Source organism: Bombina bombina, chromosome 2 (genome assembly GCF_027579735.1).
Source record: "Bombina bombina isolate aBomBom1 chromosome 2, aBomBom1.pri, whole genome shotgun sequence".
In the NCBI taxonomy this organism is placed as follows: domain Eukaryota; kingdom Metazoa; phylum Chordata; class Amphibia; order Anura; family Bombinatoridae; genus Bombina; species Bombina bombina.
This window is the reverse complement of record NC_069500.1, coordinates 1301185176-1301212591: the sequence shown is the minus strand read 5'-3', so window position 1 is coordinate 1301212591 and position 27416 is coordinate 1301185176. Positions and strand designations below refer to the sequence as shown.

At 35.6% G+C, this 27416-nt stretch overlaps 1 protein-coding gene across 2 annotated transcripts in view; it reads left to right on the top strand.

Annotated features, from left to right (window-relative positions):
* Window positions 1–725: 725 nt before the first annotated feature.
* The window catches only part of ZNF518B (zinc finger protein 518B), a 77190-nt gene continuing 50499 nt past the window's right edge, over window positions 726–27416 (top strand). Inside the window, exon 1 of one of the 2 annotated variants that reach the window (XM_053704138.1) lies at window positions 726–808. The gene's annotated coding sequence lies outside the window, so the exon portion shown is untranslated. The other variant, XM_053704137.1, reaches the window with a different exon arrangement.

The following is a 27416-nucleotide window of genomic DNA, read 5'->3' as shown; positions in this document are numbered from 1 at the left end:
TGATCTGCCTATTAGTCATCTATCTATATATGTACCATCTATCTATATATTTCAATATAATATATCATCTATCGAAACTAACATCTACCTATCCATCTAGCGATCAATACCTATCATTCATCTATTTATCTATCATCTATTTCTCTCTATCATCTGTCATCTACCTTGCTGTCATCAATCTATGTCTAACATATCTATAATCTATCATCTATCTAGTATCAATCTAATCTATCATGTATCTATCTAATATTTATCTATCTATCTATCATCTATAACTATCATATGCCATCTATCTTGCTGTCATCTATCTATTTATGTCTGTCATAATTATCTATTATTCATCTATCAATCTAATCTAATCTATCTATCTATCATCTATCTATCTATCATCTATCTATCATCTATCTATCTATCTATCTATCTATCTATCTATCTATCTATCTATCTATCTATCTAATCTCAGCCACCTTTATAGCAATATTATAATTCATGCTGATGGAAAACATCAGTACTTGATTGTAAAATACATTGCAGGTTATATACTGCTGCCACCAGCGGTGACAATCTATGTATTCTTCATTTAAACTGAACTCGGCTAGCATCGCCGCTTTCTACCATGTCTGTCGAGTCAGTGTAAATTGCAGCCTTAAACCCTAGAGGGCGCTGCATACTTCCTCCGTTATGAGCTATCTACAGATCACTGTCTGAGAGCGGCACCGCCTTCTGTAGAAATCTACCAGAGACAGGCCGCGGATTCGCCAATCGGTGTGAGGTATTCACTGCACTGACGTCACAGCCCCGTTTCTCGGTTAGTATTAGAATTGGCACGATACGTTACAATGCTTTGCCAATCGTTTCTGGTAATGAGCGCGTTTAAATAAACACAAGGCTAACAACTAAGATTACGGTTTTGAGAGCGCTGACGACGGCAAAGTGAAGGTATGTCAGCGATATTTTTTCTATGGGAGCTAGAACATGACGAGTTAAACATGGAGTCCATAGAACAACAGTGCAGTGGGCACGTCCACAGTGAAAAAAAAACCCAAACATGTGGCATTAACCCACTGGCTGCCACCGAGGGCGCCAAATAAATCTGGCATACAATGAGTTAAAAATAATGCACCCCGGTTCTGCATGAACGTTACAGCACACAAGATGTTAATATTTGGTCACATGACGAAACTCGGGAAGAGAGTGGTTAATGAGTGTATGTAACAAGTATTATTGGATTACCGTACTGTGCTGCTATTAACTCTATGCTTCCCATGACATTTTGGGGCCAAACTATTCTGCACTGAAGATCAATATATTGACTTGTGTTGTGATTTGAATGTTGTTGTTTTTTATTCATACAAAGTATTTACAACATTACCACTAAATAGTAGTTACAGAATAGTAATTGAAAATATGCTTTGCAGAAATGAGCAGTGTGTTTATTCAGATTACTTTTGTCCATTATTCCAATACTTTGTTATAATTATAATAGTGTTGTGTGTGTATATATATATATATATATATATATATATATATATATATATATATATATATATATACAGTTTTTATTATGCTATAAGCTTTTTGAAACACACTGCAAGCAGCCTTAGGGATCTGGATTTGCATTCTGAATTTTTCAAATTAGTGTTGTAGATATGTTACTGCGGCATGTAAGTTTTGGTCAGTCAGATGGTTAAATCACTGCTTCATGTCTGTTATGATTGGACCTGTATGTAGTGAGCAAGGGATTGATTTGCTCTTGGCAGTTAGAGGGTTAAATCACTGGTGCAAGTGTTGTGCAGCAGTAATGTAACCCCCTTCATTGCTTTTAGTTTACAAAAGGCTAATTCACACCTGAATGTGTACTATTGTCAATCAAGTGGTTAATACATCTACAACAGTGATTTAACTCTGATTTCCACTGTGTGTTTGTGTGACGGGTTAAACATCTGCTCTGTATGAGTTTCTGGGCATGGTGGGGTTCAAAAATCAACATTCATCAATGGTTTTATTTATGCGGCAACTGGGGGATTAAGTCAGTCATGTGTGTCCCGAGCAATTAATTTCTATTATCAAATGTTGTGTTCTCTTGCTATTCTTTGTTGAAGAGATATTTAGATAGGTAGCATGCACGTCTAGAACAATACATGACAGGAAATAGTGCTGCCATCTAGTGCTCTTGTAATGTATAACATTATCACCTTCATGCTTTTCAACAATGGGTAACAAGAAAACAAAGAATTTGATAATAGAAGTAAATTGCAAAGTTGTTTAAAACTGTATTTTCTATCTGAATCACGAAAGAAAAAAAAATTGGGTTTTATCTCCCTTTAAGGGTTTAAATTATTTATACGCACATGACACAATGCTTTGTTATTGGAATACATTTTTATTAAGAGAATCTTTCAAGAGTTTTTTTTTTTCCCCCCACTCAATTATTAAAGTGAAGGTAAATTTTCATCAATGAGTGCCCGGTTTTTAAAACTACTTTTAAAAACAGGGGCACTTTCATTGATGAAAATTAACATTGCACTGGATTTGAAGAAATACTTACCTTTTGCTCCTGCAAAGCCGGATCGGCGATCCCCCTCCTTCTTCTTCCTGCTGTAGACCACAGCAATGACGAAACTGGCTTCCTCCAATCACAGCCGGGCATCACGAGCTGGGCGCTCTGGGGTGCAAGCCATGATTGGAGGAAGCCGGTTTTGTCATTTCTGACGTTGGTACAAAGGAACTGAGGCTGAGATCGGCGATCCGGTTTTGCAGAAGTAAAAGGTAAGTATTTCTACAAATCCAGTGCAATGTAAATTTTCATCAATGAAAGTGCCCCTGTTTTTAAAAGTATTTTTAAAAACCGGGCACTCATTGATGAAAATTGACCTTCACTTTAAAGTGATTGTAAATTTTAGATTTTAAGGTCATATGAAACCCAAATTTTTGCGTTTATGATTTAGCCGTCAATCAGCATGTGCTGCCCAGTGGTTTGAACCAAAAATGGGTTGGCTCCTAAGCTTACAGTCCTGCTATTCAAATAAAGATAAAAAGAGAGGAGTAAACTAGAAAGTTGCTTAAAATTGCATGCTCTATCTGAATCATGAAAGAAAACCTTTTGGTTTTCATATCCTTTTAAGAATGTTGCAATGTAAAATATGTTGGTGTATAAGCAAACCAGTATATATATATATATATATATATATTTTAAAGGCACTATTATATCCAAGCACAAAAACACCAATAGAATGCGGGGGGATGTCCTTTACCCCTTAAAGGGACAGTTTACTTTAACATTGTTTTTCCCTTAAAGGGACAGTCAACACCAGAATTTTTGTTGTTTAAAAAGAAAGATAATCCCTTTATTACTCATTCCCCAGTTTTGCATAACCAACACTGTGATAGAATTACACTTTTTACCTCTGTGATTACATTGTATCTAAGCCTCTGCAAACTGCCGCCTTATATCGGTTCTTTTGACAGACATCCATTTTAGCCAATCAGTGCTCACTCCTGGGTAACTTCACGTGCATGAGCTCAATGTTATCTATATGAAACTCATGAACTAATGCCCTCTAGTGGTCAAAATGCATTCAGATTAGAGGCAGTCTTCAAGGTCTAAGAAATTGGCATATGAACCTCCTAGTTTTAGCTTTCAACTAAGAATACCAAGAGAACAAAGCAAATTTGGTGATAAAAGTAAATTGGAAAGTTGTTTAAAATTACATTCTCTATTTAAATCATGAAAGTTTTTTTGGACTTGACTGTCCCTTTAATGTGTTTCCAATTACTTTTTTTTTTTACCAGCTGCACAGTATAAAATGTATGATATTTGCTTTTTAAGACTTATTTGTGTATATGAAATAGCAGATTTTGTGTTTTAAAGCCACAACCTAATAAAATGGGTTGAGCTTGTAGGTATAATCAGATCTCATTACTTTATCACATTGTGTACATATACATGCTTCTTTATCTTATATCTGTCCATAAACCAATCACAAATACTTGGAGAGAACAATGGAAAATTAACATTTTATTACCCTATCTCTTCTATACCCCACTGGGAGTGTAATTTCTTCTGCTGGCTGCGTTAACACAGCTTGGCCTCGTGGCCAAAAACTTTCAGGATGGGTGGGGAAACCACAGGCTAAATAAACTAATATAAATGCCAATATAAGGTTAATAGAAATACTTGTTAACAATTTAATACCCTCCAGCAGGTCAAGTGGATCATTGGGCACAAATTAAAGGGGAGAACATTTTTGAGTCAACTGTCCCTTTAAGTGACGTACCCTGTATGTTGCTGGTCTTTCTATGGGGATTGCATTTTTAATAGTTGGTTGTTGGAGAGGCCGTGCTTTTTCCAGTGGCCAGCAGGAGGGAGGGTATATAACCAAGAAAACCCTTAACATTAAAACACTTAAAACAAATTAACATCCTTTTTTAATGCATGTAGCATTCAATAGCCTAACTCTACCTACCATTTACTTTATTTGGAGGAGCCAATCTGAGCTTAAGGCAAAGGTGCTTCCTGAATGGGATCACAGGCTGGAGGGTGTGCCTAGCGTCATAGACACTCCCCCCAGACATGGTACCATCATTGAAATCACGCGATCACATGAACAATCGTGTGATTTCACTTTTTATCTTATTTGTTTACATTGGAACTTTGTTCCGATGTAGACAAATAAGTCTGGCCGTGAAGGGGTTATTGTCTTTTTAAAAAAAAAAAAAAAAAGTATCTATATTTTGCCACTTTCTCTATATACGTGACCCATCTGTTTATTTGTTACCCTGTCAATCACATTCCTTTTGAAGAGCTTATTATATTATTTATTTACAACATTTCCCATAGGCTTTAATGGTGAATTTTGTGGTAAAATAATTTGATAAACTGCAATTGTCTAGGTGTATCTTAGCCTTGTTAAATATACTGCATGTATTATGTATTGTTTTTATATATTATATTATTTATACAGGTGGCCCTCGTTTTACAACGGTTCAATTTACACCGTTTCAGAATAACAACCTTTTTTTCCAGTCATGTGACTGCTATTGAAAAGCATTGAGAAGCAGTGCATTTATTAAAATAGCCAGTAGGTGGAGCTGTCTGCTTGTGTTGCAGCAAAGCCAAGCAAGTTGAAATTAATCAGTTTAACCAGACCTGAGCTATCGAGCAGATTTCAAAGGAACAAGATCTTCCTGTCTATAAATCAGTCCAGATTGGAATGCATAGAAAGAACTGTTTGCAGAAAAATGCAAATGAAGTCTGTGTTGTGTGATTATTTTATTAGGTTTATAATGCTGTTTAGCAAATGTTTTTGTTCATTTAACTTAGTTTAATTATATATTCTGTGTTGTGTGATTATTTTATTAGGTTTATAATGTGTTTTGCATTTAAAGTCTTCATTTCAAAGCTTTAAAAATAATGTATTAGGTGTTACTTATGACAATTTTGAGAGGGGCCTGGAACCTATCTCCCTCACTTCCCATTGACTTACATTATAAACTGGGTTTCAATTTACAACGGTTTCGATTTACAACCATTCCTTCTGGAACCTAACCCTGGCGTAAACTGAGGGATATATATATATATATATATATATATATATATATATAATATTTTTTTAAAGGGACATGAAACCCAACATTTTTCTTTCATGATTCAGATAGAGAATACAATTTTAAACAACTTTCCAATTTACTTCTATTATTTAATTTGCTTCCTTCTATTGTTATCCTTTGCTGAAAGGTTTATCTAGGCAAGCTCAGGAGAGGCAGAGAACCTAGGTTCTAGTTGTTGATTGGTGCCTGCATATATATATTGATTGTGATTGTCTCACTTATGTGTTCAGTTAGAAACCATTAGTGCATTGCTGCTCCTTCAACAAATGATACCAAGAAAATGAAACAAATTATATAATAGAAGTAAATTAGAAAGTTGTTTGAAATGGTATTCTCTATCGGAATCATGAAAGAAAATTATTGGGTTTCATGTCCCTTTAAGTAAACATTTTTTATTTTCCTTTTTGAGGTCAAATTACAGATATACAGGCACCATAGCACATCAGAAGCAGTATACAAAGAACACTTAGTAATGGAAGAATAAACCACATTTAACAGATATTGTAAAACAGATTATTTGGTCTGCAGCAAGATAGTAAAACCTAATATACTTAATTTTACATTGCAATTCACTATTAACCTTAATTTTACTGTCACTGATTAGAGATTTTAAACATTACAATTTACTTTGGTTATTTAATTTGCTTAATTCTTCATATATTCTTTCTTGAAGGAATAATAATAGGGGATCCAATCACGAGGCATCTGCAGCCACAAATCAGCAGCTACTGAGCCTATTTAGATATGCTTTTCAACAAAGGATACAAAGAGAATGAAGCAAATTAGATAATAGAAGTAAATTGAAAAGTTAAAAATTGAATGTTTTTTAAATCAGTGGGTTTCATGTCCCTTTTTAAAGGGACACTGAACCCAAATTTTTTTCTTTCGTGATTCAGACAGAGCATGCAATTTTAAGCAACTTTCTAATTTACTCCTATTATCAAATGTTCTTCATTCTCTTGGTATTTTTATTTGAAAAGCAAGAATGTAAGTTTAGATGTCGGCCCATTTTTGATGAACAACCTGGGTTGTTCTTGTTGATTGGTGGATAAATTCACCCACCAACAAACAAGTGCTGTCCAGGGTCTGGACTTTCTTTTTCAAATAAAGATAGCAAGAGAAGGAAGAAAAAATGATAATAGGAGTAAATTAGAAAGTTGCTTAAATTTGCATGCTGTATCTGAATCGCGAAAGATAAAATTTGGGTTCAGTGTCCCTTTAAGTGAGATACTGCTCTTAGACCTCTAATGCTCATAAAAGATTTACACTGTCAGAAGGTATTTTATAAATGAAAATACCACTTTTGGGTCTCTCAAGAACTACAAAACTTAAAAAAAATAAAAAAAATAACAGCAAGTAAAGTATTAAAAAAACCAGATAATTATAATATCCACTTTCCACCTTTCTATAATCTGATTATACAAATGGAAAGTTCATTATCACTTTTAGGATATATAGATGACAATGGAATATTGCTTTAGAATAGTTAGAGGTTACTGGTAAACTAAACTGGCACATTATTTAGGTTGACATCTGTGATTTTATAAATATGTATAAAGAAGCACAATGGGTTAATGGATCAGCATTAGAAAGATGGTGGAATTGATTTAAATCACAAATCCGTAAGACAAATTTAAAATGATTTAAAGGACCAGTAAATACAGTAGATATGCATTATCACTAAATGCACGACAAAATGCAATAGCACTGTTTGAACTTCAAATGAGTAGTAGATTTTTTACTCACAAATTTCTATTATGTCTATCTCCACCCCCCCCCGTATCACATGACAGTCATTAGCCAATTACAAATGCATATATGTATATATTCTGTGAATTCTTGCACATGTAGGAGCTAGTGACTCAAAAAGTGTAAATACAAAAAGACTGCACTTTTTATTAATGCAAGTAAATTGGGAAATTGTTTAACATTGTATGCTCTATCTGAATCATGACAGTTTAATTTTAATTGAGAGCCCTTTAAATCATAGTTTTCATTTTTATAAAAACTTTTCAAATTATTTTTCCAGCTGTATAACATCCTTACTGATTTTGGTTATATATATATATATTTAGATATGCATAGATAGATAATTTGAAATGAATGACATTATTGGGAGGTGAACTATATACAGTTTAATAGGTTAATCATTCATATTTGATCTGCATTTAAGCTGTACGGTAATTTATTGGAAGGAGAAAAATGATTACCATAACAATTTAAATAGGAGGTTTTTTTTATTTTTTTTATTACTGAAACAGTAACATTATTTTTCATTTCTAATGCTTGCTCCTCCCTCCTCACACTTAGGTCCTTGTGCAGATCTATTCTACTCCATACAGTATTCAGCGAGATTCTTGAAACTCTATATGGGTTGATTCTGTGTATATAGATTTGTAGGGGAGCAATGGCATTAAAGGGACAGTAAAGTCAAAATTTAAACTTTTGTGATTCAGAAAGAACATGCAATTTTTAACAATTATCCAGATTACTTCTCTAATTTGCTTTGTTCCTTTGGTATCTATTGTTGAAAAGCATACATGGGTAGACACAGACACAAATTCACAGTTTTTGAGAACTACAAAACCAATAATATGTTATAATATCTTCAAGATAGAAAAATTGCCCAAAATAATCTTGCAGAAACCACTGGGAGAGTACGACATTGTGAATGGAATTAATTTACTAAAAAAATGAAACATTACAGTCATGAATATACAGCATCATATAAACTAATCTATTTTCAGGCTGAATAATCTAGATTATAATTTATCTTAAATAGAAGCTATGTTTTAATTTATCATCAAACAGCATTTTATTTTAAAAAAAAAATCCTATACAAATTGGAAAAATAAATAAAAATCTGAATTTAAATTAAAAAAAAAACAATTTAAAGGGACACGCAAGTCAAAATAAACTTTTATAATTCAGAAAGAGCATGCAGTTTTAAGACACTTTACAATTTACTTCCATTATTAATTTTTTTTTTTTTTATATATTTACACTTTTTGGGGAATAAGATTCTACTGAGCATGTGCAGTAGCTCACAGGATATACATATACTAATCTGTGATTGGCTGATGTTGGTCACATGACACAGGGGGCCAGAAAATGGGAGAAAAAAATACATTTTTCAGAAGAAAAAAAATCTACTGCTTATTTGAAATTCATAGTAGGTGTTAAATCATAGTCTTTTTTTTTTTTTTATTATGCACTTGTTAATAATTCTACTGCATGTGGTCCTTTTTTTTAATAAAAATAAAAAAATGTTATTTTTTTTTTTAATCATTGATTTTTATCCACCCAGGTTGGAATACGTACTGCAAAGTTGTCACACTGAATAGTTTTAACACCTCAGTTAAACAGCAGAGCTATACAATTCTGAGGTTGATAATAAATAAATAAATATATATATATATATATATATATATATATATACACACATATATATTATATATACGCACACACACACACACACGTTTTTTCATTATTTGATTTGCCCTATTTCTTTCATGTAATTGGCAAGAGTCCATGAGCTAGTGACGTATGGGATCTACAATCCTACCAGGAGGGGCAAAGTTTCCCAAACGTCAAAATGCCTAAAAATACATCCCTCACCACACCCACAATTCAGTTTTTACAAACTTTGCCTCCCTATGGAGGTGGTGAAGTAAGTTTGTGCTTGATTTTCTTCTGTGATATGCGCTTCTCAACATTTTGAAGCCTGATTCCTCTCAGAGTACAGGGAATGTCAGAGGGATGTGAAGGGAGTATCACCTATTGAATAATATGGTTTTCCTCGCGGGAAATCTTTTCATAGGTTCTCTGTTATCGGTCGTAGAGATTCATCTCCTACCTCCCTTTTTCAGATCGACGATATACTCTCATATTCCATTACCTCTACTGATACTGTTTCAGTACTGGTTTGGCTATCTGCTATATCTGGATGGGTGTCTTTCGGTAAGTATGTTTTCATTACTTAAGACACTCTCAGCTATGGTTTGGCACTTTATGTATTAATATAAAGTTCTAAATATATGTATTGTACTTATATTTGCCATGAGTTAGGTTTATGTATATTTCCTTTTGCAGACTATCAGTTTCATATTTGGGGAAAAAAAGAAACAACCATATTCAGGAAAATATTTTTCTTACCTGGGGTTTAGTCTTTTTTTTTCAAATTGACTGCTTGTTAATTAATTTTTCACGTGGAAAATTAGGTTTGCGAGGTCGCAAAATGCTGATGTTGTGTAATTGTTGGCGCAATAATTTTTTGGCGCAAAGGTACGTCCGGTGACACAAATTTGTCATTTCCGGCGTCTTAGTTGACGCAGAGTTTCCTTGCACAAGGTTGCGTCTGCAATGACGCGATTGTGTCATTTCCGGATGTTGCTAGCGCCAAAAAATGTCATATTGCGTTGTGCGTCATATTTGGCGCCAAATAATTTAATTATTTAAACCCCATTTCCTATATGCCTCTTGCCTTTTTCTATGTTCAGAGGGCTATGCTGTTTGCATTTTTTCCCATTCTTGAAACTGCCATGTAAGGAAATTGATAATTTTGCTTTATATGTTTTTTCTCTAACATTTGCAAGATGTCTCAATCTGATCCTGTCTCAGAAACGACTGTTGGTACCCTGCTGCCTGATAACAGTTCTACCAAAGATAAGTGTATCTGTTGTAAATTTGTGGAGATTATATCTCCAGCTGTGGTATGTAAAAGTTGTCATGATAAACTTTTACATGCAGAGAATGTATCCATCAGTACTAGTACAATGCCTGTTGTTCCTTCAACATCTAATGTACATGATATCCCTGTGAATATAAAGATTTTATTGCTGATGCGATTCAGAAGGCTTTGTCTGCTATTCCGCCTTCTAATAAACGTAAAGGGTCTTTTAAAACTTCTTATAAAGTTGATAACATTTCAAATGACCAACAACATACTGAATTATCCTCCTGATGAGGATCTATCTGATTCAGAAGATCCTACCTCAGATATTGACACTGAAAAATCTACTTATCTATTTAAAATGGAGTATATTCGTTCCTTGTTAAAAGAGGTGTTGATTACTTTGGATATTGAGGAAACTAGTCCTCTTGATACTAAAACTAGTAAACGTTTAAATTCTGTTTATAAACCTCCTGTAGTTACTCCAGAGGTTTTTCCAGTTCCTGATGCTATTTCTGATATTATTTCTAAGGAATGAAATAGGCCTGGTACTTTTTTTTTTTTTTTAGCCCTTCTTCAAGGTTTAAACAATTGTATCTTTTGCCAGCAGTTAGATTGGAGTTTTGGGAAAAGATCCCCAAAGTTGATGGGGCTATTTCTACTCTTGCCAAACGTACTTCTATTCCTGTGGAAGATAGTACTTCCTTTAAGGACCCTTTAGATGAACTTGAATCTTAGATAAGGAAAGCTTATTTATATTCTGGCTATCTTCTCAGGCCTGTCATTTCTGTGGCTGATGTTGCAGCTGCATCAACTTTTTGGTTGGAACGTTTAGCGCACAGGAAATGGATCCTGATTTGTCTAGCATTGCTCGCTTGCTTTAACATGCTAATCATTTTATCTGTGATGCCATTTTTGATATCATCAAAATTGATGTTAGATCTATGTCTTTCGCTATTTTAGCTAGAATAGCTTTGTGGCTCAAATATTGGAATGCTGACATGGTATCTAAGTCTACATTACCATCTCTTTTTTTTCCAAGGTAATAATTTATTTGGTTCTCAGTTGGATTCGATCATTTCAACTGTCACTGGGGGAAGGGAGTTTTTTTTGCCTCAGGATGAAAGACCTAAGGGTAAATCTAAAGCGTCTAACCGTTTTCGTTCCTTTCGACAAAATAAGGAACAGAAACCCAATCCTTCCCCCAAAGAATCTTGTTCCAATTAGAAACCTTTTTTAAGTTGGAATAAATCCAAGCTGTTTAAGAAACTAAAGCCAGCCCCTAAGTCTGCATGAAGGTGCGGGCCTCATTTCAGCTCAGCTGGTGGGGGGCAGATTAAGATTTTTCCAAAGCATTTGGGCAGATTCTGTCCAAAATCAATGGATTCTGAGTATTGTCTCTCAAGGGTATCGAATAGGATTCAGAGTAAGACCTCCTGTGAGAAGATTTTTTCTCTCACGCATCCCAGCAAATCCAGTAAAGGCTCAGGCTTTTCTGAAGTGTTTCACATCTGGAGCTTTCAGGGGTAATCCTACCGGTTCCGTTTCAGGAACAGGGTCTGGGGTTTTATTCAAATCTATTCATTGTCCCAAAGAGAGAAAATTCATTCAGCCCAGTTCTGGATCTGAAAATTTTGAATTGTTTTGTAAGTGTGCCAACTTTCAAAATTGTGACTATAAGGACTATTCGGCCTTTTTTGTTCAGCAAGCACTTTTCCAAGAAAATTTCCAGCCTCCAAATAGTAAAAATAAAAACCTTTATTCTTACAGGGTCCATAATACAAACAAAATTGCCGGTTTGAAACATTGTTTGTATTATGAACCCTGTGTGAATAAAGTTTTTTTATTTTTACTATTTGCAGGCTGGAAATTTTCTTGACATTGGGGTCTAGCTAACCCTATTTGCCCAGAACCTTAAAGGGACACTGAACCCAAATTTGTTCATTTGTAATTCAGAAAGAGCATGCAATTTTAACCAACTTTCTAATTTACCCATATTATCAATTTTTCATTGTTCTCTTGCTATCATTATTTGAAAAAGATTGCATCCAAGCTTTTTTTTGGTTTCAGTACTCTGGACAGCACTTTTTTATTGGTGGATGAATTTATCCACCAATCGGCAAGGACAACCCAGGTTGTTCACCAAAAATGGGCTGGCATCTAAACTTACATTCTTGCATTTCAAATAAAGATACCAAGAGAATGAAGAAAATTTGATAATAGGAGTAAATTCGAAATTTGCATAAAATTTCATGCTCAATCTGAATCACGAAATTAAATTTTTGGGTACAGTGTCCCTTTAAATGAGGTGCTGTCTTCCCCTGTGAATTTTTGTTCAGCAATGTCATTATATGTCCACGATAGACTTACAGGATGCATATCTTCATATTCAGATTCATCCAGACCACTATCGGTTTCTGAGATTCTCTTTTCTAGACAAGCATTACCAATTTGTCGCTCTTCCATTTGGTCTAGCGACAGCTCCAAGAATCTTTTCAAAGGTTCTCATTGCCCTACTCTTTGTAATCAGAAAATGGGGTATTGCGGTGTTTCCTTATTTGGACGATATCTTTGTACTAGCTCAGTCTTTACTTTCTGCCGAATCTCACACGAATCAACTAGTGTTGTTTCTTCAAAGACATGTTTAGAGGATCAATTAACCAAAAAATTCCTTGATTCCTCAGACAAGGGTCACCTTTTTTAGGTTTCCAGATAGATTCAGTGTCCATGACTCTGTCTCTAACCGACAAGAGATGATTAAAATTAGTTTCAGCTTGTCGGAGCCTTCAGTCTCAATCATTCCCTTCAGTAGCTATGTGCATGGAAGTTTTAGGTCTCATTACTGCAGCATCGGACGTGATCCCCTTTGCTCGTTTTCATATGACACCTCTCCAGCTTTGTATGCTGAATCAATGGTGCAGGGATTATACAAAGATATCACAATTAATATGCTTAAATCCCAATGTTCGACTCTCTCTGACTTGGTGGTTAGATCACCATCATATTTTTCAAGGGGCTTCTTTTGTTCGTCCAACCTGGACTGTGATCACAACAGATGCAAGTCTTTCAGGTTGGGGAGCTGTCTTGGGATCTCTGACAGCACAAGGGGTTTGGAAATCTTAAGAGGCGAGGTTATCAATCAATATTTTAGAACTCTGTGCTATTTTCTTCATGTTTGGCCTCTGTTGAAGGGAGAACCGTTCATTTGTTTTCAGACAGACTATCACAACTGTGACATGTCGATCATCAGGGTGGGACTCAAAGTCCCCTAGCTATGAAATAAGTATCTTGTATACTATCTTGGGCTAAGCGTCCTGATATTCACTGTTTTGTACAGGCTTTGGTCCATATCAAGCCTGTCATTAAATCAATCTCTCCTCCTTGGAGTCTTAATTTGGTTTTGAAGGCTTTACAGGCTCCTCCTTTTGAGCCTATGCATTCTTTGGACATTAAACTACTTTCTTGTAAAGTGTTGTTCCTTTTGGCCATCTCTTCTGCTAGAAGAGTTTCCAAATTATCTGCTCTTTCTTGTGAATCTCCTTTTTCTGATTTTTCCATCAGGATAAGGCAGTTTTGCGGACTTCTTTTAAATTTCTACCTAAGGTTGTGAATTCTAACAACATTAAAAGAGAAATTGTTGTTCCCTCTTTGTGTCCTAATTCTAAGAATTCTTTGGAGAGATCCTTACATTATTTGGATGTTGTAAGAGCTTTGAAATATTATGTTGAAACTACTAAAGATTTCAGGAAGACTTCTACTCTATTTGTTGTCTTTTCTGGTTCTAGGAAAGGTCAGAAAGCTTCAGTTGATCAGATTTGCAAAGCAGCAACTTGGTCTTCTTTGCATACATTTACTAAATTCTACCGTTTTGATGTTTTTGGTTCTTCTGAAGCAGTTTTTGGTAGAAAAGTTCTTCAGGCAGCTGTTTCAGTTTGATTCCTCTGCTTATGTTTAAGTTTTTTTTTTCTTTTCAACTATGAGAAAAAAACTTATTTTTGTTTGTGGATTAATTGTTTTCAGCGGAAAATGGCTGTTATTATTTTTATCCCTCCCTCTCTAGTGACTCTTCTGTGGTGTTCCACATCTTGGGTTTTACTATCCCATACGTCACTAGCTCATGGACTCTTGCCAATTACATGAAAGAAAACATCATTTGTGTAAGAACTTACCTGATAAATTCATTTCTTTCATATTGGCAAGAGTCCATGAGACCCACCCTTTTTTTATGGTGATTATTTTTTTTTTTGTATAAAGCACAATTATATTTCCAGTTCCTTTTTTTTTTTTTTTTTTTTTTTTTTTAATGCTTTTTACTCCTTTCTCTTTCACCCCACTACTTAGCTATTTGTTAAACTGAATTGTGGGTGTGGGGAGGGGTGTATTTATAGGCATTTTGAGGTTTAGGAAACTTTGCCTTTCCTAGTAGGGTTGTATATCCCATACGTCACTAGCTCATGGACTCTTTCTAATATGAAATAAATGAATTTATCAGGTAAGTTCTTACATAAATTATGTTTTTTCTCCAATTTTTTGTGTTTTTTCGCTCCCCCAGATATGCTGGAATGCATTGGCAGATATACATGAACACCTGCAGTGATCCAACAGTCACTGTGTAGAATGTTGCATTCCATCATTTCTAGGGCAGTACAAAATTGGAGAAAAATAGTGCAAATCAAATAATGAAAAAACATTGCAAAGTTTGTTTGTTTTTTAAACACAACGGTGAATGTTTCTTTTTTGTTGTTTCAAACAAATTTGCATTGTATTTTCAGGATTTGGTTTGCATTATGTTCCTTCAATTTTGCCTGTGTTTTTTAACTGCTCTAGAAATGATGGAATGAAACATTCTACACAGTGATTGCTTCATGACTGCAGGAGCTATGTATATCTGCCAAAGCATTTGTGGGGCAGTGGGAAAAAGAAAAATTGGAGGAAAAAATAGGGCAAATCAAATAATGAAAGTACATTGCAAAGTTTGTTTGTTTTTAAAAAAACACAATGGTGATTGTTTAAAAAAAAAAAAAATTGCAATATATTTTCATTATTTGATTTGTTCTATTTTCCTCCAATTTTTTACTGCCCTAGAAATTATGGAATTCAACACTCCACACAGTGACTGCTGGATCACTGCATGTGCTCATTTATATCTGCCAATGGATTCTAGCATTTCTAGGGCAGTAGAAAAAAAAAAACTGGAAAATTGAAGGAAAATAGGGCCAATCAAATAATGACAGTACATTGCAAAGTTTGTTTTTAAACACACAATGGTGAATGTTTTTGTTGTTGTTTTCTTTAAAGAAACTTTGCAATGGACTTTCATTATTTGCTTTGCCCTGTTTTCCTCTAATTTCCCTGTTTTTCACCCCACTTCCCCAAGAAATGCTAGTATCCATTTGCAGATATACATTAGCTCCTGCAGTGATTCAGCAATCACTGTGTAGAATTTTGCATTACATCAATTGGCAGTGAAAAAACACAGGAAAAAAAATAATGCTAGTCTGATGGCTGCAGGGGCTCTTACTGGTAATTGTGTGCTCACTCTGATTTCTAGACTGTGATTCAGATCCTGATAATAGACCAACTGTAAATTATTATGGCAGAGATGTGAGATTCTGTCATGCTCTCCTCATTAAAGAGACAGTCAAGTCCAAAAAAACCTTTCATGATTTAAATAGGGAATGCAATTTTAAACAACTTTCCAATTTACGTGTATCACCAATTTTGCTTTGTTCTTTTGGTATTCTTAGTTGAAAGCTAAACCTAGGAGGTTCATATGCTAATTTCTTAGACTTTAAAGACTGCCTCTAATCTGAATGCATTTTGACCACTAGAGGGCATTAGTTCATGTGTTTCATATAGATAACATTGAGCTCATGCACGTAAAGTTATCCTGGAGTGAGCACTGATTGACTAAAATGCAAGTCAGTCAAAAGAACTGAAACAAGGGGGCAGTTTGCAGAGGCTTAAATACAAGGTAATTACAGAGGTAAAAACTGTATTTCTATAACAGTGATGGTAATGCAAATCTGGGGAATGGGTAATAAAGGGATTATCTTTCTTTTTAAACAACAAAAATTCTGGTGTTGACTGTCCTTTTAACTGCTCAGTGGGAAACGTAAAGGGAACTGTTTTGTAAGGGGCTCACTGCTGTGTATATCCTGATTACTGACGTGATCGAACACTGGTATACATTTAGGGTTGCCACCGTGTCCTGGTATGTCCCGTGTCCTGGAGCTTCCTGAACACAACTGCAGGCAGTACAAACCGCAAAGTAAAATCTATATTTATTAAAATAACTTAAAGTTTCAACTTTCACTGCTGGCCGGTGTTGTAACTAGAACAGTCTCCCCCGTGGAGATCTGTCTCCCCTGCCGTTCGGCAATTTCCGTAGCAACATCCCTCCTTGCAGCACTGCCCATCACTCCTTACAGAACCGCCCACCCAGTATTCTTACTGAGCGCGTACCAATAGATTCAGTATCCCCATTAGAGTCTGTATCCCTGTCACGCACTTGCTTTCAGCTCCAAACTCCTCCCCTTTCTCACAGACTAAAATTTAGGGCACCGCCAGCCGCAATCGGAAGTAAATTAATCAGATTTCTGGCAGAGGACCAAGGGCAGTGCAGCGGTGAAAAAAGGGTCAATAGGGACAGATAAGGAGAATAAAATGAAGGTGCCAAACACAATTTTGAAGGTGCCCGGGATAATCAAGCATGTGTGTATGTATATGTATGTATGTATATATATATATATATATATATATATACCGTCCATACCACACAGGATATACCCTCCAAAGGTCGTCTGCCTGGGTGCTATGATGCTGTAAATATTTCCAATACAAATGACAGCACTCTCAGGTCTTTTTTCAAAGTGAGATCAACAAAAGTCTCTTTTTAATGGAACGTTTTCGAGGAGCTTGTCCCCGTCATCAGCATAACACTCAAGTGTAACATAACATATATTTATACAAACAAACCAATTATTCAAATATTAACAACCTGTGTATCTCTTGGTGTCCCAGAAAACCTGCCAACCACTCGTGTTTGGAACGCACTATGCGTTCCAGTGATTTGTGACCGGAAGTGCCTAGTGTCATGTGACTTCCGGTTTCTTTCGTTTAGAGTATATCTTATCCGTGCAACTTATGATTATTTTCTAATCATGCTCCAACATATGTTTACTATATGTCTATTAAACTTGCATAGACAGTATGTCCCCATATCATTCTTGTGATCTTGTGATTCACTTGCTTTTCGCCACTACAAAGTGATCTAACCACTCTTTCATTAATGTGTTAGATTAATATGTGCCGGCTTTAGATCTCTACTGTCCACTCTCCTTGTGTATTCTATGTGGTGTATGTGTGTCGATATGTGTGTGTCAGGAACCATCTCATTGAAGATAGAGAGTATGAGGGACCCCCAATTGAGTACTTTATGACACTCATGCAATTTTGTCTCACACATAATTATTTCCGCTTTGAGACTCAATACTATCTGCAGACATCAGGCACGGCGATGGGGTCAAATATGGCCCCATCGTATGCCAACATATATATGTCTGAGTTTGAAAAGACATATCTGTGGAACAAAGATATAACGTCTATAATATTCTATGTAAGATATATAGATGATGTCTTTTTAATTTGGAGGGGAGGACAACACACACTATTAGAATGGTTCCAATACATTAACAACACAAACACACCGGTGCGATTTAAAATAACACACAGTGTAACAGAAGTACATTTCTTGGACCTAAATGTGTACATACAAAACGGCACATTAGGCACTACACTGTATTATAAGCCCACCGATAGGAACTCCTTACTATGTGCCACTAGCTGTCACCCACCAGCGTTACTCAAAGGAATTATTAAATCACAACTGATGCGAGTAATACGCAACAACACAGATAAAGCCACAGGGGTCTCCCAACTTCAGTATATGAGGGACAAATTCATACAACGGGGATATAAAAAGAATATGATAGATACAATCGTACAGGAAGTACTACCGTATACACAGACAACCCTTATGAACAAAGAAAAAAACAAAGAAACATCTAACAGGCTCATAATGGCAACTACATTTTCACCAAATACCAGTGAGGCTGGTAAGATCCTAAGGAAACACTGGCCCGTGATACAGTCGGACCCAAAACTAAGATTTGCTCATAACCTCACACCAATGATTGCATATAGGAGGGGCACAAATCTAAGAGACCTGCTGGTCAAAACAGACCCCCAAAAAATGCTATCTAAAGAAAGAAAAGGTTAACATCAAAGGTTCATATAAATGCCTGGGCTGTACCACATGTAATGGCCTAATAGCCACTAAGACCTTCCACCATCCGCACACTAACAAAGTGTATCACATCAAACACTCTCTGTCGTGCAATACAACACATGTAATCTACCTACTCTACTGCCCATGTGCCAGATTCTATATTGGCAAGACCAGTGGGACGCTACGCGAAAGAATGGCCAACCATAGGCGGGCGATAAGGGTGGCACTTGATACAGGTAATTCAGATCAACCTGTAGCCAGACATTGCACCCAAAAACAGCATCAGATACATCTTAATTGATCACATCCCCCAGCTGGACAGAGGAGGGTATCGCAATAAAGTCCTTCTCAGAAGAGAGGCAGAATGGATGTATAGACTGGAGACAATATATCCAGGGGGGCTCAATTCAGCACCTGATTTTAAGGCACTGGTATAGGTAGGAGACACAAACATAGGTACGATGGCCGTATACTGTGCACCAGATCAAGGATAGACTGAGTCACAGACCCCAAGGGGGGTAGTGCCCTAGTCATAAACCTATGATTGGAGCAGGGGGAGACATGAAAGTGCCCCCCACTACTCCTGGAGTAAGACATAGTAAAGGCAGGTTACCAGTAAACAACTACTCCCATAACCTAGATACACAGTAGCCTATTACAACAAAAAGAAAACCATAGAACATGGACATCATCTAAAGACACAGCAAGATGGAAATAGACTGCTAATCTAAAGAGGAATGGCAACATATATATACAGATCCGGCGCATAGAAGTTTAGGAGACAAGTGAACCACAGTGGGAACATTCCAAGATCCCCCATATAAAGAGACAATCTTAGAAAAACAAACAAAAAATATAACCATAGAGGAGAAGACAATAAAAAACATATACTAAGAGGATAAGTTACATCTAAATGTACAAAATATCAAGATAGCAAAATTAAAATTGGGAAACTATATGTCAGAAACGTATGTGTAAATAATTTAAGCTGTATATAGGCACAATTTGACTACTAGCCTCTGAGCAGACACAATCTAAGACAAAAGGGTCTAAGATAAAAGGGGCTGAGTAACGTGATACTTATATACATTATGCATGTTTATTTGTCTTTCCCCATGATATAAGTAGACAATGTAAATAACATGCAGTGAGGTAACAAGTATACAACAAAGTATAAGTACAATAAAGAAATAAATGGGATGCCTTATTAGTATTGCCATATAGATAGTGCAAGACATATAGAAAATGCATAGCCAGCACTACTGGGTAACCATGGCAACTGAGATAAACAAAAAGGGCACATAACGTTAACACAAGTAGATCGCAAATACACACATAAATGTAAATACCCACATATCGACACACATACACCACATAGAATACACAAGGAGAGTGGACAGTAGAGATCTAAAGCCGGCACATATTAATCTAACACATTAATGAAAGAGTGGTTAGATCACTTTGTAGTGGCGAAAAGCAAGTGAATCACAAGATCACAAGAATGATATGGGGACATACTGTCTATGCAAGTTTAATAGACATATAGTAAACATATGTTGGAGCATGATTAGAAAATAATCATAAGTTGCACGGATAAGATATACTCTAAACGAAAGAAACCGGAAGTCACATGACACTAGGCACTTCCGGTCACAAATCACTGGAACGCATAGTGCGTTCCAAACACGAGTGGTTGGCGGGTTTTCTGGGACACCAAGAGATACACAGGTTGTTAATATTTGAATAATTGGTTTGTTTGTATAAATATATGTTATGTTACACTTGAGTGTCATGCTGATGACGGGGACAAGCTCCTCGAAAACGTTCCATTAAAAAGAGACTTTTGTTGATCTCACTTTGAAAAAAGACCTGAGAGTGCTGTCGTTTGTATTGGAAATATATATATATATATATATATATATATATATATATATATATATATATAATGTGTGTGTGTCCAGGTGGAGGATTTGCACTCTTAAACCTCAAACTGGGGTTAATAAGTACTAGGGTGCTGGATCAGAAAAGTGAAAAATCCAGTATAATGACAGCACTCACTGGGTTTAGTAAAAAACAACTTTTATTAGAATAGTTTAAAACATAGTCCCATGACGTTTCGGTGCCCAACTGGCACCTTTTTCAAATGGTATCACCTTGCTTGAAAGAAGATGTTAGGAAGATGTTAGGTCCTGACATCCGGGAGACAGAATAAAACATAGCAAAACAAGCAGCCTTCTATACTCTCTTCTATGCCATAATTGAAATAAAAACGGCGCTGTAACTCGGCTCAAATTGCGCGTGTCCATGAGGCCACGCTCCTTCCGGCTGCTCGCTCCTCATTGGGTAGCGTCACGCTATATCAGGAACTGTAATAATAAAAAGACATAATTAGCAATTGTCCCAACTATACAGCATGTGTATTTAGCCAATAAACCTTCTTCCCCGGTCACCCCCTCTTAACATAGGGGGGACATGATCAATGATCATGGTTTTAAGGCTTGAGACATTGTGTTTCTGATGGGCAAAGTGCCGGGCCACCGGCTGGTCAGAGAAAACAATGTTTAATGTCCTCCCTGATGGCATGTTGATGGTTAGCCATCCTCTTTTTGAAGGTAGTGATGGCTTTGCCTATGTAGCATAGCGAACATGGACAAACAAGCAGATATATCACGTAAGTACTGTTACACGACACCCTGTGTCAGATTTTAAATCTCCTGTTAGTGTGTGGATGTTGTAACGTATTTCCAGTGAGCATTCCATTGCAGGTAATGCAATCTCCACACTTAAAACATCCCAGTCGTGTGGGCTTAAGCCATGTATCCTTGTGGTAAGAGCCAATGGAATCCGTTTTGACCAGAATATCCCGGATATTTCTAGCTCTACGATACACCATACGTGGTGGTCCTTTCTTCCATTGTGTTAAGTTCTTGTCCGTCCGTATGATGTCCCATCGATCACTGACTGCTTCATGTAACTGCTTATGGGATGGCGTGTATGTTGTGACAAAATTCAGATTAGAGGTGTCTTTGGCTTGTGAAGTCTTCCTCCTTGTTAGTAGGGTCATTTGGGTTTCTTCTGATAACTTCAACCTTGCCATGCTAATATACGTGGCCAAGTATCCTCTTGCTTGTAATTTGTCGCACATTAAATCAAGTTGCTGTTGGAGGATTTCTGGTTCTGAGTTAATACGCAGTATTACGCACCACCCTAGCAAGCTGTGAGGAGATAATCCCCATCTTTTGATGGTTGGGATGACAACTGGTAGATAATAACAGTGAATTCCTGTCTGTGGGTTTAGAAAACAAAGAGGTGCCGAACTGATGGCTCCCATTGTCAGCAATCTTAAAAAATTTTAAATCAAGGAAGTGTACATTATGCGAGTCATGTTCAATTTTAAATCTGATGGGTGAGTTGGCACTATTAAAATCATAAACCCACTGTTCAAGTTGTCTTACTGTACCAATCCAGACTAAAAACAGATCGTCTATGTATCTGGTGTACAGAGATATGTATGGATGTGACTGTGGTTTCATCATATAGAGCTCATATCCCAGCATGAAAAGATTGGCGTAGACTGGGGCTATATTAGACCCAATGGTTGTGCTGGATAATTGTAGAAAGAAATATTTCTCAAAATTAAAATAGTTTTTGGTGAGGCAATGTTCCATGAGCTCAATGAGAAACTAAAAGAGGGCCTGTGTAGAGACTGGATTCTTTCACTATGGATCTGACAGTCTCCAACCCCTCGGCATGGGGGATCACTGTGTAGAGACTGTCAACATCCATAGTGACCAAAATGTCACTAGCTTGTAAGGTAGTGTGTTGTAGTTTACATATCATATTTGAAGAGTTCTGTAGGTATTAAAACAAGTTGCATACCACTGGCTGAAGGTAATAGTCTATGTATTCAGCAATGCCTGAGAAAATAGATCCTCTAGCAGATACAATAGGCCAGCCCCGAGGATTAACCAGGCCTTTATGTATCTTGGGGAGTAGGTACAGAATGGGCGTGATTGGATATTCCACACACACATAATCAAATTCAGACTGTGTGATGTTTGATTGTAATGCAAACAGGGATTGGTCAATAGATCTCTTGAAGGCCTTGGTAGGTATAGCAGGCCGTTTTCTGTAAGTTTTAGGGTCAGATAATTGTCTCATGGCTTCCAACCTATAGTCACTATAGTCTTGCACAACTATAGCTCCGCCTTTGTCTGCAGGACATATGGTGATATTATGATCATTAGTCAGTGTCTGTAACGCCTGTCGTTCATTTTCGGGTAGATTTGAAAAACTGCGTTCGCCTAGTTTAGTTTCACAGTCATGTCTAAGCAGCCTAGAAAAGCTCTTAATAGAAGAATTGTTCGTCTGTGGGTCAAACCTAGATAAGGGTCTGAATCTATTAGGGTTGGTAAGAGGCTGGGCATCTTTGAAGTGTTCTTTAATATTCAGGTTCCTCTGGAATCTGTATATATCAGCTGCAGTGTGAAAACTGTCATGTTTGGGGGTGGGTATAAATGACAATCCCCTATTAAGTAAATTTATTTCACTAGTATTAAGTGGTCTTGTGCTGAGATTAAAGGCTATGTTGGGCGTTTCTTTGGTTTCTATGTTTTTTTCTTTATGTCCCCCTCGTCTAGTACGGGGCCTTCCCCATTTTTTGACTGTTATTAGGTGGTTTGTTCGCAGATCTGGTGGTAATAACAGTGTGTGTGTCCTTGTCCTCAGTCTGTGTTCTATCTGAGTCACCCCCTGATAAGTCGCCTCCGTTAATGTCAACAGTATCAATATGCATTCTGTTTTTGGGGTTCCTACGTCTAGGTCTAAATGTCCTAACATTATCATCTTTGCCGTAAAGCTATTGTAGTGAGTTTTTTTGTTTTAAAACGTTACCAGTTCATTATTATACTTAGTGACTAGTTTCTCAAGCTTGATAACCCACTCCTCAGGTTTATCTTCAGTGAGAGCTTGATAGCTATGTGTTTTAATGATGTCTATCTCAATCTGTAACACAGTTATATTAATATACTTTTTACCTCTGTGATTACCTTGTATCTAAGAACCTTCTGACAGCCCCCTGATCTCATGACCGTGAATATTTATTATCTATTGACTTTCATTTATCATTGTGTTGTGCTAAATCTTATTCTGTGCCTGAACACAGTGTTGTCTATATGGCCCACGTGAACTATCAAGTCTTTTGTTGTGAAAAGCAATTTAAAAAGCATGTGATTTAGAAGCAGCCGTCAAGGGCTTAGAAATTAGATATGAGACTACCTAGGTTTAGTTTCAACTAAGAATACTAAGGGGAACAAGCAAATTTGATAAAAGTAAATTGGAAAGTTGATTAAAATTACATGTCCTATCTGAATAATGAAAGTTTCATTTTGACTAGACTGTCCCTTTAAGTAATAACATGATAATTTCCATTGTTCTCTCTCTGTATTGAGCTTTAGTTTTCCAGACACATATAAGGAAGCAAGTGTGTGTACACAAACTGATAACATGAGATATTACCTGAAGCTCAACCCATTGTGGTTTAAAAGCACAAACCAGCTACTTCATATACACAAACCTGAAAATGCAATTTCTCATACATTTTATACTCTGCAGCTGGTATAACAAGTCATTGAAAATACATTAATATAAAAACAATTTTACAGTTTACTGTCACTTTAAGTATAATCCACTGCATAATGCTTTTTTATTACAACAATGAAACACTGTTTCAATCTTTCCCATTTACTTGTATTATCAAATTTCTTTCATTCTTTTGGTATCCTTTATGAAGAAGCAGCAATGCACTACTAGGAGCTAGCTGAGCACATCAGAGGAGCCAATGACAAGAGATGTGTGCTGTTTCTGATACTACCTAGGTGTTTTTCTCAATAAAGCTTTCCAAGAGAACAAAAATTCTAATAAGTATAAGTAAAGTGGTTGTTTACAATTGTATGCTTTTTTTTAAATCATGTAAATTTAATTTTGACATTACTTAACCTTAAAGCACTGAACTGTGGTCTTACCCATTTCCTTTAATCTTTTTATTAAAATGTAGTTGGTATTTCCTTTTGAATTAAAAGATTTACTCACCTTCTTTAATATAGGAGCTCTCCAATAATATAGGATTTTACCCCAGTAATATTACTTTTCATTCTATCTTCATATACAAAGGCATCGTATAAAATAACAATTTAGCAATGTTTCAGGGAAAATCCCCTTTCTCAAGCTGTATATAAAAAGAGTGAACAAATTCACAGCAAACAAAACCACTCCTAAATTCTAAGTTACCTGATATCAAGATAATTATCCACAACCCACATATACATTCAACAGGCTTACAAATACTCAACAAATGTAGAAATATACAAGAAAGATAAGCAATACTATGTTAGACCCAAAAGCTTTTTTTTTTTTTTTTTTTTTTTTTTTAATGTATACATCAAAAAGTGAAGAATAGAGAGGTGAAATATAGAATGCTTAATGTAAACCTGTAAATAAGAGGTGGTATTTTTCTATTTAATCCCCTTGGTGCCAAAGTGTCAAGCCTATGAATCTACTTAACGTCACAAAATAAAAGACCCATAACCTTATATCCACTCCACTTTTTTTTTTAATTAAACCTGTTTAGAACCATAAAGCTGAGTTGACTAACCAGATGTCTTTCTTCATGAAAAAAGAAGTGCACTAGTAATTATTTTAGCTTAAGGCTATGTAATTATTTGTCTTGTGTGCTCCTTAATCATCTGAGTAGTGTTGCCTATATATGATAGACTACAGGAATATTTTAGCTGGTAATCAACACAGGCACATGTCAAATAATCTTGGATACTTTTTTTAAAACAATGAATGGAAAACAAATGTAATTACCCTTAATTCTGCTGTGGCATTGGTCACAATTAAGGCAATCACAATTTAAATCATTAGTCTGTAAGATTAAAATTGTGGTTTTTATTTTAGAACTTTTAAAATAATTTTTAGTGATATCAGGCCATTACTGATTTGGATATATATATATATATATATATATATATATATATATATATATATATATATATATATATATATATATATATATATATATATATATATATATATATATATATATATATATATATTCAAAGGTGGATACAGCGCCTATATGTCCAATATACTGATGTGGTATGTGAGGAATAAAGGATGGGAAAAAGCAAATAAGAACATAGAAAATAAAAGAAAAAATAAAAGAAAAATATATATATATTAAAATAAAATAACAATAAAAAGTCCAGCTAAAAATAGCATATAAAATATATGAACTCTGAAACGATGTTCATATGAGTCCTGGAAGTAATATAAATCGTAGTGAATCTCCAGATGTAGTGGTTGTATAGATATAGTTGGTATATAATACCCTTACCAGATATAATACCCTTACCAGATCTTACCTCATATATAACAGAGTCTAAATGAAAGCGCCAATATCCTCCTTTCACCTGTAGTAGTCTGCGTGATCCGTTGTAACCCTTGACCTTCCTCTGTACGGCACAATGGAGAGTGAGATAGATGCGGACGGTGCTAATGCAGCTATTCACAGGTATTGCTGAACACCAAAAAAATATGTAGAAAAGAAGCGTGAAAATAGCGCAAAAATAGGCACCTTCAGACCGCAATTTATAAAAAATGTCAAAGTTTAATATGCCAAGTTAAAAACAGAATAACCGTAGCACGGTATATAAAAGAAATACAAAATACTTATCACATCACAATGTGAACAGGAACATTTGCAAACATGTTTCGTGCCTGCGCACTTGATCACTGCAAGTGTTCCTGTTCACATTGTGATGTGATAAGTATTTTGTATTTCTTTTATATACCGTGCTACGGTTATTCTGTTTTTAACTTGGCATATTAAACATTGACATTTTTTATAAATTGCGGTCTGAAGGTGCCTATTTTTGCGCTATTTTCACGCTTGGTTTTATATATATATATATATATATATATATATATATATATATATATATATATATATATATATATATATATATATATATATATATATATATATATATATTGACGTCAGAGGCTGGTGAGGCAGTGGCTAGGATATGCCTTCATTCTTTAGATATCTTTTGTTGAAGAAATAGCAATGCACATGGGTGAGCCAATCACATGAGGTATCTATGTGCAGCCACCAATCAGCAACTACTGAGCATATTTAGATATGATTTTCAACAAAGTATATCAAAAGAATGAAGAAAATTAGATATTAGATGTAAATTGGAAAGTTATTTAAAATTGCATGCTCTTTCTAAATCATGAAAGAAAATATATGGGTTTCATGTCCCTTTAAATGGTGTCTTGGAAAACTGGTCAACTTAGTAAACATCTGATTTTTGTCTAAAGGATTGTAACAGAAACTCTTGCCAGATAACAAAATGCTTGCTCTGATTATGAGATCTAGAAATCCAGGCCCATTAAAATATGTTTAAAACATACTTTTTACTTTAATGCTGCAAATTATTCTTATAGATTCTTTAATTATTCAGTAAATATAAAAATGTCTTGATCCAGTGGCGGCTGGTGAAATTTAAAGATGGTGGGGCGCTTGACCCCACCCCTTTAAATAAAGCCACACCATCAGATGGCACTACCAATTCATTAATTAAATAAATAAAAGGTAGAAAGAAACACAGAAAAGCACTCAGGGGGAGAGGGAGAGAGAGACGGGGGAGAGAGACACAGAGGGTTAGATAGAAAGAAAGAGAGACACAATCACACACAGAGGGTTAGAGAGAGAGAGACACACAATCACACACAGGGTTAGAGTGAGAGAGAAAGAGAGACACAATCACACACAGAGGG